Source organism: Lissotriton vulgaris, chromosome 4_1 (genome assembly GCF_964263255.1).
Source record: "Lissotriton vulgaris chromosome 4_1, aLisVul1.2, whole genome shotgun sequence".
Classification (NCBI taxonomy): domain Eukaryota; kingdom Metazoa; phylum Chordata; class Amphibia; order Caudata; family Salamandridae; genus Lissotriton; species Lissotriton vulgaris.
Window position 1 is genome coordinate 1,363,361,294 of NC_141691.1, and position 14,685 is coordinate 1,363,375,978.

Genomic DNA, 14,685 nt, shown 5'->3' on the forward strand with positions numbered 1-14,685 from the left:
AACTGTTCATTTACTCTGAAATGTAATGGCTCCTTCTACTGAAGCAAAATGCGTGTGCATCTGTGTGGCACATACTGTAATAGTTGTGTGGATCACAGTCGACAGTGTAGTTCCTCTTTTGGCAGCCATCTTGTGCCAGCAGCATATACACAACCATAAGCTCCTAGTAAATCTTTTCAAAAAAATTGAGATACATCATACTTAAATGAGATAAAACATGTTTTTTTTTTTTTTTTTTTTTTGAAAACCTTTATTGAACCTTCACAGTTGTTACACAGCTTGTCGCCTACAACCCAACTGGGCCGGCCGCCAAGTAAGTGTCAAGTAAGAAAAAACCATCATTACTATACAATTGTGCCTGCATTCTTTGAGGACGGGAAGGTAGAATCTAGAAACAAATTGTGAAGGAAAAGTGCGAATGTTCCATGCTGGGTGTGTGAGGTTTTCATTTTCTGTTTTATACCTAAAGAAAGAACATTCAAAACTTCGGGAAGTCACATTACGATCAATATAGTAAACTTAATGCCAGGTAGATGTGAGCGTAATTCGGAGTTAGGGCCAACAGCCCGTTGCCCTTCATGCTAGGTAAAGTGTGAGCCGTCCCTCTCCATCTCCCCGCCCCCTCCCGGTGCACCCCCCGCATCACTCAGCCCCCCCAGCACATTCAGTCTTCTTCGTCTGAGTCTATTGCGTCATCTTCAGGAAGTGGGTCACAAATCTCGCCCCGGTACGTGTTCCATGGGGACCACACTTTGTTCCACTTGGCCGGGCACGCCCTGTTCAAATACACTGCCCGTTCTGTGACCATGGCCCTGTCCATATTTACACACCATTGTGAGGCCGTCGGTGGGTCCGCCACCCCCCAGCGCTGCGCGATATCCCTCTTGGCCACCATCATTCCTAGCATTACCCAAAGGCGGCCATGCCGGGACAAGTCAGTTGGTTCCCACACATTGAGAAGGCAGCGTCGAGGTTCAGGGAGCACTGAGACCTCCAACACCTGTGACACAGTGCGCATGACCTGACGCCAATAGGATTGTATAACTGAGCAGTCCCAAAATGTGTGGAAGAGTGTGCCCTCTTCCCCGCAACCCCGCAAGCAGAAGGGGTCAGGGGCTCGCTGTATGCGGTGAAGCAATGTCCTGGTGTAATATGTTCTGTGCAGAACTTTGAGTTGGATGAGTCTCATTCTAGATGATATGCCCGCTTCCTTAGGGGATGCCAGTGCCTCGTTCCATTCGTGTTCATCCATCTCGCCCACGTCTTGCTCCCATTTCTCCTGAAGAGGCACTAGCGGGTCCGGGGAATTGTTAAGGAGTTTCCGGTAAGTGAGGGAGGTGGCCTTTTCCACCATGTAGTCAGTCAAGAGGCGATCCTCTAGCGGGGATGACTCGGGGAGAGTTGACCCCGCCGGAATAGCCGCCAATAACGCGTGACGGATTTGGACATATCGGTAGGTTTCTTGTGGCCCCAGGTCATAGAGTTCCCTCAGGTGGTCAAGAGTAATGATAGCCCCACGGTCCCACATGTCCCCCACTGTCGAAATGCCAATGTCGTCCCAGCGGGAGAACCCCTTACTGGTCCGAAGGTTGCCCAAGGCACGTGAGTCCCAGAGTGGAGTGAGCTTGGTGATTGTGCCTTTCCACCCTAGCGCAGCGGTGGCTGCATGCCAGGTAGCTACTGTGAGCCTAGTGGGCCCCTTCAACGACCTGAGTTTTCGTTTATCATAAAGCGGGGCCAGCAGGGTGCTGGCACCCAGCTGGGCCCTGTCCGCCTGGAATGCTGGGTCCGATTGCGATGCGTGCAACCATTGATTGATCGGTCTGAGCTGGGCCGCCCAATAGTAGAGGTGGAGGTTGGGAAGTGCGATGCCACCCTCGTACCAGCTCTTGCATAGCTTGGCGTGAGCTATCCGCGCTGGGCGGTTACCCCACAACAGACCAGAGACCACTGCCGCCACCTTCTTGAAGTACCTTGGGGGCACAGCAAAGGGGGTATTGTCCAGAATATATAGAAAGCGGGGCAGGGACTTCATCTTAAACAGGGCTGCTTTCCCCAGCATCGTCAACGGTAATCCTGCCCAGAAGCTTGCATCTCGCTTGAGGCGGTCCAGCGGTGGCGTTAGGTTCAGTTTTTCGTATTCCGCCGGGTCACCCGTGACGTGAATACCGAGATATTTAAATGAGGTACCGGCCAGTCGCAGAGGGCAGTGTGGACCAACCGTTGAGTGGCTGCCCGTCAGGGCATACAATTCGGATTTACTCCAATTGATAGTGTAGCCCGACACCTCTCCGTGGTCATTGCAAATGCGCAAGAGAGCCGGTATGCCGTGATCGGGATCTGTCAGATATACCAGCATATCATCCGCATAAAGCGATATGCGGTCCTCCCAACCCTCCCCCCATTTAATCCCTTTAAGCAAGGGGGTAGTCCTGATGCGGATCGCCAAGGGCTCCAGTGATAGCGCAAATAGCAGGGGGGAGAGAGGGCATCCTTGTCGGGTGCCTCGCCTGAGTGGAAAGGAGTGCGAAATGTGGCTGTTCGCCACCACATGTGCTACTGGTGCGGTGTATAGCAGTTTGATCCAGGAGATGAAAACGGGACCGAATCCCATGTATTGGAGAACCTCAAAGAGAAAGGCCCACTCCACCATGTCAAAGGCCATTTTCGCATCAAGGGCCAAAATGACCGCGGACTCGCCTATGTCATCCGCTTTAGCCAACACCCCATGCACCCGTCGGAGATTGAGCGAGGTGTTCCTGTGGGGCATGAACCCTGACTGGTCCGGGTGAATAAGGTCAGATAGATGGGGCATGAGACGATTTGCCAAAAGCTTTGCTAGAATTTTGCTTTCCGCGTTAAGTAAAGATATAGGGCGGTACGATGAGCATTCCTCCGGGGGCTTACCAGGCTTAGGAATAGCCACGATCGTGGCCGTTCGTTGGTCCAGTGGGAGCACCCCCTTAGCACGGCATTCTTCGTACATTCGGAGCAGGTATGGGCCTAGAACGTCAGTGCGGTCTTGAAACCATTCGATTGGAATGCCGTTTGGCCCCAGCGCCTTGCCCGTATGGAGGGCCCCGATGGCGATCCGCAGTTCGTCAGCAGTGAATGGCGCCTCAAGCTCAGTTGCAGCCTCCGGTAGTAGTGCCGGGATGTTCAAGTCATATAGTGCGCTTTGGGCTGCAATCGCAGTGACGTCCCGTTCCGGGGTGTAGACTTTCTCAAAGTGGGCAGCCAGTGCCTCCACTATTCGATCAGGGTCAGTCTGAGTATTTCCCTCATCGTCTTTCACCTGTTGGATCCCCTTGGCGCTACCCCCTCTTTTGTCGAGCCAGGCCAACATTTTCCCCGCCTTGTCCCCAACATCATATACTCGATTTTGTGTGTCTGTGATATGGCCTTGTGCGATGTGCCGAGCGTGGTCTGTATACATGCGCTGGGCCAGTGTGAGTGCATGCAATGTGTCATCAGTGGGGTCCGTTTCGTGGGCAGTGGTGGTTTCACGCAGTCGGAGCTCAAGCGCCGCGTGGTCAGCCACCTGCACCCGCCTATGTGATGTTACAGAGCTGATGGCTTGCCCCCTCAGGACTGTCTTATAAGCCTCCCATAGGACCTCAGCCGAGGTCGCGGTAGGCTCGTTTTCCACGAAGTAATGTGTCGTGGCAGTCTGCAGGGCCTTCCTGACCTTCGGGACCTTAAGATAAGAGGCGTGCATAGGGAAGACGCGGTGGCGTGTTCGTGTTCGTGAGGTAATGGTGAGAGTCAGCGGGGAGTGATCTGAGATGCCCCTAGGGTGTATGAGCACCTCCTCTACGCGCTGTAACCCATCCCCTAACGCCAAGAAGTGGTCAATACGGGACAGACTATTGTGGACGGTGGAGTGGAACGTGTACTGTCGTAGTGTAGGGTGGACGTGTCGCCATACGTCTACCAGCCCCAGTGCCTCAAGGAAGCGCTGAAACCTGGAAGGACCCCCCGGGAGGGCGGTCGCTGGGAACCTGTCGAGTTGTGGGTCAGCAGGGGCATTAAAGTCCCCGCCTAGTAGGGTGTCTCCCTCAGGGAGGGATAGTAAGAATTCGCCCAGGGCAGGCAACATCACTGAGTGCAATGACGGCGGGATGTAGACTGAAACTATAGTCAGGGGGCGCCCGTCCCATTGACCAACCACTGCCGCAAAACAGCCCTGCGTATCAGTTTTAGTGCTGAGGGTGATAAAAGTGGATGACTTCTTGAGTAGGATCCCCGTACCCCGGGACCCAGTGGAGAATTCTGAGTGGGTCAACATTGTATACCCCCGTCTGTCCAGGGCCTTAGTGGCGCTACCCATTAAATGGGTCTCTTGGAGGAGTATTAGGTCAGATTTATGACGTTTCACCTCGGACAAAACAAGGCCGCGCTTCACTCTATCACCTAGGCCGCTCACATTCCAGGCTAGAAGCTTGAGGGAGGAGCCGCCCAATCGCGTCTCCCCCGCACTCATCACGTTAGGTTGTACATCCACCACCATCGAACTTTAGAGACAGAAACCATCGGCACAGACTCCATCTCCCCAGCATTATTCCAATGAACATTTTACTGTTTGTGATCGATATCATGAACTTCCCGTAAAAACGAACAAATCCCCCCCCCAACTCCCCCCTCCCTGCCTCCCTGCCAAACGGACTCAGAACTGCCCGCCACCCCAACTTAGCAGAGCGCTTATCCCATGCCAGAAACAAAGTACTTGCGCGTCAGGGGAGAGTGTCCCCCAAAGCAGGCGGTCCCTTTGCTGTCCTCGGGTCGTCCGGGCCAGCGTCCATGAACGACTTGGTGAACAATCAGAGTGGGAGTAAGTCCAGGTTTCACGTTTTAGTCCCCCGTGGTAGTATCATTCCCCCCCAGCGGCTCCCAAATGGTCCTGTGACGGTGATCCATTCGCGCTGTCCCTGGTTGGAGAACGCGAGCCCGGCCGGCTCTCCTCTCCCGTCCTGTTGCGTCGGCGGTTGGAAGTGCGGTCCACAGTGCGCCAGCCATCCAGCCATTCCCTGGCGTTCTCCGCTGAGTCAAAGAACCAGACCTTCTTATCGGCCACCACTCTCAGCCGGGCCGGAAACAACATGGAGTACGGCAGTTCTTGGTCGCGAAGTGATTTTTTAACCTCTAGGAATGTCCTCCTCTTGCGGGTGACTTCCGCCGTGTAGTCTGGGAAGAAAGAGATCCGTGAATTTTGGATTTGGATGGGCGGTGCCACCCTGGCTGCCTGGAGGACTGCATCGCGGTCTCTAAAGTTAAAGAGTCTCGCCAGGATGGGGCGCGGGGTGGCCCCCGGGGTAGGCGTCCCCCCAGGGACCCGGTGGGCCCGTTCCACTGTAAAAAAGTTGGACAGTCCCTTCGGGGCCAGTTTAGTCTTTATAAGGTCCTCAACATACAGATCCATGGCACCCTTCGTTTCTGACTCCGGAACCCCCAAGATACGGACGTTGTTGCGTCTGGAACGCCCTTCCTGGTCATCCAGCTTACTTTTCAGAAGTTTATTGTCCGCCTGCAGTCTCTCCATTGCCACTTGTAGGTCGGAAACGTCTTCTATTAAAGATTTAGTCACCACCTCCACCTGCTTCACCCTTTCGCTCATTTTCTGGAGGTCGGCTCTAATAAGGGTAACCTCCGCCGCGGTCGAGCCCACCGTGGCCTGTACCTGCTCCAGTGCTCGCAATACATCGTCCAGCGTGGCTTTCTTAGCACCGTCGGTGTCCGCGCCCTTCCCCAGTGATTTGCGCTGCTCAGGTTGGGTGGATGTCTGGTTATCGTAGGCAAATTTCCCTAGCTTCGCCTGAGCGGCGGCCTGCCGCTGCCCCTTCCCCGCCATTTAACTCTTCCAGCGAGACAAAGTTTATGATGGAGCGGGCCGGACACCCGTAGCCGTCCGCTTGTGGGAAGGGTATGCAGGGGGTCCAGACTGGGTTTGGGCCAGAGGTCGCTGACGCTGGCAGAGTGCCGCCGACGGCCGCTGAGCTGTTGCGGCCTCGGCGAGGTCGAGCAAAATGGCGACTGGTGCCGCACCGGTCCCTCGGCGTGTGTCGAGCGCAGCCAAGGGGCACCGCTGCGTAGTGCCACCGGATACACAGCGTGAAGGATGAAGTGGTCGGCGGGAAGGATTGCCAGCCGGTGGCGTCGAGCGTTGTCATCAGCGGCTACTTCCGGGTGGTTGCGCCGGGGAGGGTGGACTTCCGCCCGGCCCAAGGATTCACTTGACACCGGTGCTTGCCTCGTGTCACCAGGCCCGTCTTCCGTGAGGGACGTGGATGAAGTTTCGTCCCGATGCCGGGGTCCGAGCGCTCCCAAATTTTCTGTGCTGGCGCCGTTCGGTCACCACACCCAGGACACCCTCTTCGGACTGATCAGTGAGCGGATAGGCATGCGGATTGATGCGGGAAACCGCCTTGCTACGGGAGCCTCTCTAGGTTGCTGCCGCCATCATCGGCCGCTAGCCACGCCCCCCGAGATAAAACATGTTTTAAGTAGAATACAGTACCTCTAATGCTCACCCACCAGTCAGGCCTTCCCTACAGAGTGTGATTTCTCTTTTGGCAGCCATTTTAGAGAAGCAGTAAATCTTTTTTAAAAATTGAGATACATCATAGTTGAATGAGATAAAACATATTTTAAGTAGAATACTGTGCCTCTAATGCTCACCCACCAGTCGGGCCTTCCCTAGAGAGAGTGATTTCTCTTTTGGCAGCCATTTTAGAGAAGCATTAAATCTTTTTAAAAAATTGAGAGACATCATACTTTAATGACATAAAACATGTTTTAAGTAGAATACTGTACCTCTAATTCTCACCCACCAGTGAGGCCTTCACTAGAGAGTGTGATTCCTCTTTTGGCAGCCATTTTAGAGAAGCAGTAAATACACAACTAAAAATCCATTGGTAAATGCGTTTTTCAAGTGAGCTAAATTATACTTGAATGAAAAAATTATAAGTCGAAAACTGTACCTCTAAAGCTCCCCCACCAGTCAGGCTGGAACTCCTGATACCCATTGGTACAATGCTTGAGACTTGGGTGAGAAGGGGAGCAGGTTCAGAGGTTTCTGGCGAACGTATCTCCAGCAGCCAGACTTATCGGGCAGGGAACCCGCCTTCCAACCTAGCTATTGTCACTCCTGCTACTTCACACCCATGGTAGATGTCTGTGACTGGCAGGTGATGGTAGGGGAGAACACTAGTTCTGGGCCGACTCTTAGTATTTCATTTTTTTTCTCCACCGGGAACTTGGGCGCTGTATCAAAATGTCTCAGGAGAAAAAGTGTGTATCGGAGCAATTATTTCCTTTTCAAATATTTTATGGTTGGGTGTCCCCCTTTGCCACAATTATCACTGTTGTTTGGTAAGTAGCATCACGGTAAAAGGCAAAATATTTGAACTTCTGATTGGTTATTTTAGTCCAGAAGAACATGCTCAACGATATTTAACTTCATTGGTAGTGACTAAATAAGACACGTCAGTCAAATTCCTAACTTTGTTGGTTTGACTGTTTTGTTTTTACAATACATTTTTTAAATATATTTCCAAAATGATTGAAACGTGTGATGGCTTCATTGTGGCAATGTTATTTTATTAGCTAAAGTTATCAATCTAACCCTTTAATCATAATCTTAATATTTTCATTCTTTGTAGCCTTCATTGAGCAGTTTCACCAATGATCCACTAATTTTGCTTGTGTTGCAGGTAATAAGAACAACACATACAGTACCAAAAGTTGTCCTGTTAAAAGGTGTGCCAAATGTAAATCAGATAATCAGTTGTGTTTTATTGTCTTTCTTAACACTGAAGTAAGGACAGGCTGGAACTTACTCTTTTGTTTGAATGCTGTTGTTCCCTTGATTGGTTGGTAGTAACTGAGAGGAGCACCCATCTCCTCCTTGGCGCTGGCTATCTCACTAACAGTGAAACAGAAGACGACCTTCAAAGGTGGGCCGAAAGTGCAGCGTTCAGACCCTAGCCACCAGGAGTTGTTGATTATTTGAAGGAGTCGATCATGTCTGATTACTGCTACAGGAAGTCTGATTGACAACCAGATGCAAATTCTCACACCTCATTGTGCTTATGTTGTGGGTGATCCAGATTAGATACATCCCCAGGTCTTCATGCCCTGAAAAGCATTACTTTACACAAATTCACTGAAACAGACTCTGTTCTCCTTTATCCTGCCCTGATCATCAGAGTGAAAGGGTAACGCATCTCTAACTCAGACATTTAAAATACAAAATTCCTGTTTTCCTTCCATTGGATTTTATGGGAAAATGAAACCATATTTAATTTAAGTCTATTTACCCATGGGTGATGGTGTTGCATGTGTGCACTGTTGTTCTTATAGCCTACAAGGATATTGCAGCTTTGCACATAATGTTATTTCTTTCTACAGGTTTGCATACTTTCTCAAAAGCCTTCATAAAATTAATAACATTCCTGCACGAAAACTCGCTGCAGACTAAAACTTCCAGTTCTCAACTCCCCTTTTTCTTTAGATTGACTATCTCCTTCCTTTCCATCCTCAGCATGCCTCCTCTCTCAGGGTACAGCCTATTCTAAATCAAATTAATGTTTACCTTAAGCCCTATTAGTATATCTCTGCAAGTTGACTGCTGTTAGAAATTGAGTTTCTGGTTTGCAGAGGTATGCACCCTGTCCAAACAGGAACCACAGTCCTAATCAGGGAAAGTCAGATACACACCCTAAATCAACCTGTGCTATCCCTTGCTTGGCATAGAACAGTCAGGCTTAACTTAAGAGACTGCTGATGCTCAAAACAGCCTTCCTAATTACCATCACCACTGTGCTGCGGATGAGGATTGCTTTGTGCGCCCTGAATTGGCAGGGTATGCCCAGACGTGGGCCCCTTGCTCACTTTGTCACTGGATTCAAGCTAGCCTGTCTGATGAGGTCTGTTAGCCTGAAACCGGTGCCAGGATGCTTGTTTCAGGTCCAGGGAAGACATGGCTTGGCAGTTCAGGCTGGACTGTTCCCATAAGGCAAATGGCCAAGACTGATTTGCTTATAGCTGTGTCTGAACTGGGGTGGCAAAGTGAGCTAAAGAACGATGATGGATTCAACCCAGATCTGTGACTGTGGGTGAGTGTCTGAAAAGTTTCAGTGCTCCGTCCATCTTCTCCTTGTGTTTGCTTTGTTTGCCCTAAGTTGGCAGAGTATGCCCAGACGTGGGTCCCTTGCTCACTTTGCCACTGAATTCAAGCTAGCCTGAGCTGATGAAGGCTGTTAGCCCGAAACCGGCCCGAGGATGCATGTTTCCAGTCCAGGGAAGACATGGTTTGGCAGTTCGGGCTGGACTGTTCCCATGAGGCACAGGACAAAGACTGATTTGCATATAGCTGTGTTTGAACTGGGGTGGCGAAGTGAGCTAAAGATGGATTTAACCCAGATCTGTGACTGGGGTTGAGTGTCTGAAAAGTTTCAGCGCTCCTTCCTTCATCTCCTTGTGTTTGCAGATGATTAAACTGCAGACACTTCTAATGCAATCACCCTACAGTACCTTCTTTCTGGACAAGTTTGCGCTGAGAACATGGATGGCTTTCCTAACCAAAGTTGTGATACATTTTCACGTTTGCCAGACTGTCACTGACAACGTTTTTTTTATCCATCTCACCCTGTAAAGGAATAGAAGAAGCTCCATCCATTCAACTCAAAATAGGCATTGAGTTTTTGCAGTTACAGCACAAAATACTTTTGTGTGGACAATCGGCTCTCTGTAGCAAAGGAAGGTGGTGCAGAAAGGAGCCCTGTCAAAATGGATAGCCTGTGCATCAAAAGCTGCTATGTGGTGACAAGGAATCAACCCCATTGAAGGATTGCAGGCTCATTCTACCAGGGTCAAAGCTACTATGATGGCATGGCAAGGGGGCTGCGGCTGCTGGACATCTGCCAGGCACCGACGTGGGCGTCTGTGCACGTTGACAACACAGTACTGCCTTCGCAGTAAGGTCTGACGGTACAGGCTGTTTTGTCTGCTCAGTCCTGCAGGACTTTCTGATCCTGTTCTAAACCCTCCAACATTGAAAAGTACTACTGTTGTATTTGCTATTAAGATGAGGTATCTGTAATTAGAAGTATCCTTCATAATAACAAGTTACGTCCAGTAATGCTCTTTCTGGGGGACACTCTGTCCACAGATTCCTTACTGCCCACCTCTTTGTTCAGTGAAGTGGACTCCAGAAAATCATAAGATTCCAAGTTAGATTTTAGTGCATGCTCATCTGCAGTTTTTCATAGCGATTTGCATCTGAGAGTGCTTCTTTGCGACTCGGCTGTGTTACTTCTGGATCGTATGGAGTCAACATGGATGCATATGCTGCCACTGAATCACACGCTATAGCATTGCTGAGAAAATTCCTCGGGTCCAGTTTTGGTGCCCGTGGATATTGATAAGGCAAGGAAACGGTGGATAGAGCATTCACCAGACTGAGCATCACCGAAGGTTCATAACTTGTTTTCCAAACCCAACAGCCATGCACACACTATATTGATTTACTGCTCCGTGCCAAGGGAGCAGGCCTCCCCTGCATCTCCATGCCAGTCTTACACGTATCTGAGCCTACTGCCCATGGTTGCTGTGTCCCATCTTGTGCCGTAATGACCCCATTATGTTGCCTTTATATGCACTTGCACCAAACTCATAGATTATTAATATTGTAGTTGGTACCTGAAGAACATAAAATCATGTGGCTAGAGGGTTCACTGAACTGTTGGAGAGACACCATGTAATGCGAATATATACTGTATGTTATACAACCGTTTCAACGCAACTTTTACAACGGACTACTTTTACAACGCAACTACTACAACGCAGGATCCTTTACAACGAATGCCTTTACAACGCATGACATTACATAGCAGATGCTATAACAACGCATGCCATTGCAACGTAAGTATAGGTAAGTATATCATTTTATTTAAACATTTATTTAATTAAAAAAAAAATGTAATTAATTTAATAAATAATAAAAATAAAATAAATAAATTAATTTAAGTAATTTTGGGCTAGGTTTGGGTTATGGGGTACAGGGGTATTTTAGGGTTCAGGGCTAGGTTTGGGTTATGGGGTACAGGGGTGTTTTTAGGGTTCAGGGCCAGGTTTGGGTTATGGGGTACAGGGGTATTTTTAGGGTTCAGGGCTAGGTTTGGGGTACAGGGGTATTTTTAGGGTTCAGGGCTAGGTTTTGGTTTTGGGGCACAGGGGTATTTTTAGGGTTCAGGGCTAGGTTTGGGTTATGGGGTACAGGGGTATTTTTAGGGTTCAGGGCTAGGTTTGGGTTTTGGGGTACAGGGGTATTTTTATGGGTCAGGGCTAGGTTTGGGTTATGGGGTACAGGGGTATTTTTAGGGTTCAGGGCAAGGTTTGGGTTTTGGGGCACTGGGGTATTTTTAGGGTTCAGGGCAAGGTTTGGGTTTTGGGGTACTGGGGTATTTTTAGGGTTCAGGGCAAGGTTTGGGTTTTGGGGTACAGGGGTATTTTTAGGGTTCAGGGCTAGGTTTGGGTTTTGGGGTACAGGGGTATTTTTAGGGTTCAGGGCTAAGTTTGGGTTATGGGGTACAGGTAACTCCCCCTGGAATTAGAATATTATTTTAAAACACCTACACTATTTTTACACTAACTGGATTTAGAATATTATTTTAAAACACCTACACTATTAAAAAATATATATATATATATATTTACAAGTATATTAATACATTTTTTATTTAATAATTAAAATTAAGTAAATATTTATTAATTACTTTAGAAAAAAATATTATACTTACCTAGACTTACGTTGTAATGGCATGTGTTGTAATAGCATCTGCTATGTAATGTCATGCGTTGTAAAGGCATTCGTTGTAAAGGATCCTGCTTTGTAAAATTTGCGTTGTAATGGTGTGCGTTGTTAAAGTATGCGCTGTTACGTCATACATCCATACTGTATATAAATTAGAACGTTAACTCCCCATACTGGAACAAGGCCCACAACCCACAATGCTGAGCTCAATGACTGAATCAGGCAAACCTGAGCATTCTTCTCAATGGCTTCAAACATTCCCTAAATTGTGGCTATGTTTTGCAATATTAAAGCTATTGACTTTTCAGTTACCCCAGAGATACTCATTGAACCACCCAACCAACCAACACCTAACAGTATTGAAAATGGAACTCTAAACCTTAACCTATAGGCATACATTCTAAACCTTAGTCACAGTGCCACGAGTGACATTCTCATCTAACTGCCTCACTGGGATTCTTAGCTTGCTATGCTGGGGATGGAAGGGGATAACATCTTCACCTGAGGGGTGAGCAACTCCTCTGCATGGACATCCCCCAATCAGACCAGACATTTGGAGTCTGCCCCGTTCCTCTGTCAAGCAAGCACACTCTTGCACTCTGTTGAGTCGGTTCCTAGTAAGCTATGGGGCGGCTCTTGGAAGCTCTACCATGCTTCTACTACACCTTCACCCAAATATCCTGACAGCAAGCCCAGTTTGTACAAGAACAAACTGCATTGAATGGCACTATGATGCTACCTCGGTTTCCATGGTAGGGAACATAACTGAATCAAGTATAGCATCAGACACTGATATAAGCACAAAATTACCGGACATCTGTACACAAAAAAACATATGCTACACCACTATTCCACCCCATTGCCCCCTCGTGCCCATGGACTAACCTTGGAGAATGCAATGATTCTTCAGTTGCTGCATCCCAGTCTGTGTGCAAAAAGGTGAAGCATAAATGGGGTGGATGGTAATGCACCACAAGTAATAAATTCCCTAATCTGTTGGGTCCAGTCAAGGGTTTCAATATTTAAACCTGACCTCAACCCATGTTAGCTATAGCACAGAGCAGACATGCTGAACATGTGTAAAGCATGTAGAGGCACTGAAACAGTTAAAAAGTCAAAACACAACAAAATAAAAATCCCACTCCAGTTTATAAAAAAAACGCAAGGAAAATGTAATGAGTGAAATTACACCAAAATGACAGAAATTCGATAGGGGAACTGGAGCTATGAATTTTTAAAGATTTAAGTGCAAATAACCACCTAGAAAAAAAAGCATCAGTGACACTGAATGGTCGCATTAGACTGGGTCCAAGATGCAATTTCAGTCTGACAGGGATTGAGCCCGGTCCAGATACACCAAGTGAACTGCTCTCATGAAAAGCAGTCCTTCCTCTAGTCTTCCACAGGTTTAGAAAGAGTTCTAAGGAGTTGCCTTGAAGTGCCTGGCACTACAGGCTAAAAGTTCCTCAGACAACCCTATCTATTTTTTCAGTAGTTCCTGTCTGCTGTATTACAGAGAGGCCCAAAATGCCATGTGCCAGGTCATTTTCAAAATGGTGAAAGCCTTTACTACACTAAACGTGGGCTCTGAGAGTTGTGGGTTGTAAAGGGGTCTATACTATGGTAATTAGCAGTGTCCTTCCACATTTAACACTATAATCCAGTTTGAAGCATCCCTGTTCCCACAACAAAAATCAGGAGACAGAAGTTTGGAAAGACAAAAGCAGTATCCTTCAGCAATAGGACTGTGGGGGACTTCACACCATATACAGGCCAAGTACTAGCTGGGAGAAGCTGGAGAGTTAATGCAAATTAGCTCCAGGAACTTCAGGCAGGGTACAGGTTACTTTTTAAAGTTACATTTTCTGAACATTTATTAAGAATCTGACTTTACCATTGAATTGCATTTTTATAGGTATTAAAAATAGTTGTTTCATTATTTTCATAGCTAGTCCCATTCCTGAGATAGTGTTTTAATCTGTACTTTGCAGAAAAACTAGGCCTGCCAAAGTGAAAATAGCATTAAGCACCTGTCATTGGCAGAAGATGGTAACATTAATTTTAAGTTTCTACAGGTCCCATTTTTAAATTCCACACACCTGATCTTGTGGGCTACATGGCCTACATAAGGGTGACACTTTAGTATTTAAAAGGGAGGATTGTACCTGTCAAAACGGGTTATTTTAACAAGTTACACTGCAGCTTTTGACCTGCAGCAGCCAAGCTACTGTGGGAGTCCTGAAGTCCTCAATGGCTGGCAAGGCAGGCTGTACAGAAAAATGCTGAAAAGGATGAATGGTGCAGTTATTGACTGTTGAAGTGGAGTCTATGAAAAAGTTTACAGAAAGTGCCAGGATGAATCCCGGACGAAGGGCAGGTAGGGATATGAAGCCGGGTGAAGAATAGAAGAAAAACCCAGAAACATTTCAGATCTGGTAGCAGAACACAGATGATCCCCTTATGTTATTAAGAAATCCAATGGGACAAAGGAACTAAACAGGGCATCTTTAAGCCTGGAGAAAGCAGGATCTAGTATTATGTGTTGTGGTTTGTGAGTGACTGAAATGTTTGGCATGTGGTACTTAGGTACAGAGACGTTTTAATGAATAATCAAAGTGGCCGATTGCCCAGGTTCCCGACATTCCAAGGGACCCCCTGACAAAGTGATTGGTACAATTGACATTCTTGCCACAATTATATTGCTCATAAAAAAACTTTTGTTTTCTAATTTGACAGTTGAGCAATGAGCATGCTGAACAGAAACTGGGGTCCAAATTTACGACTGGTTTGCACCAGGACAAAGTTTTACAAAGTGATACAAAGCAACACAGCCTCTGGCAAGGGGATTTACTTTTCAGCACAAAAGGTATTTA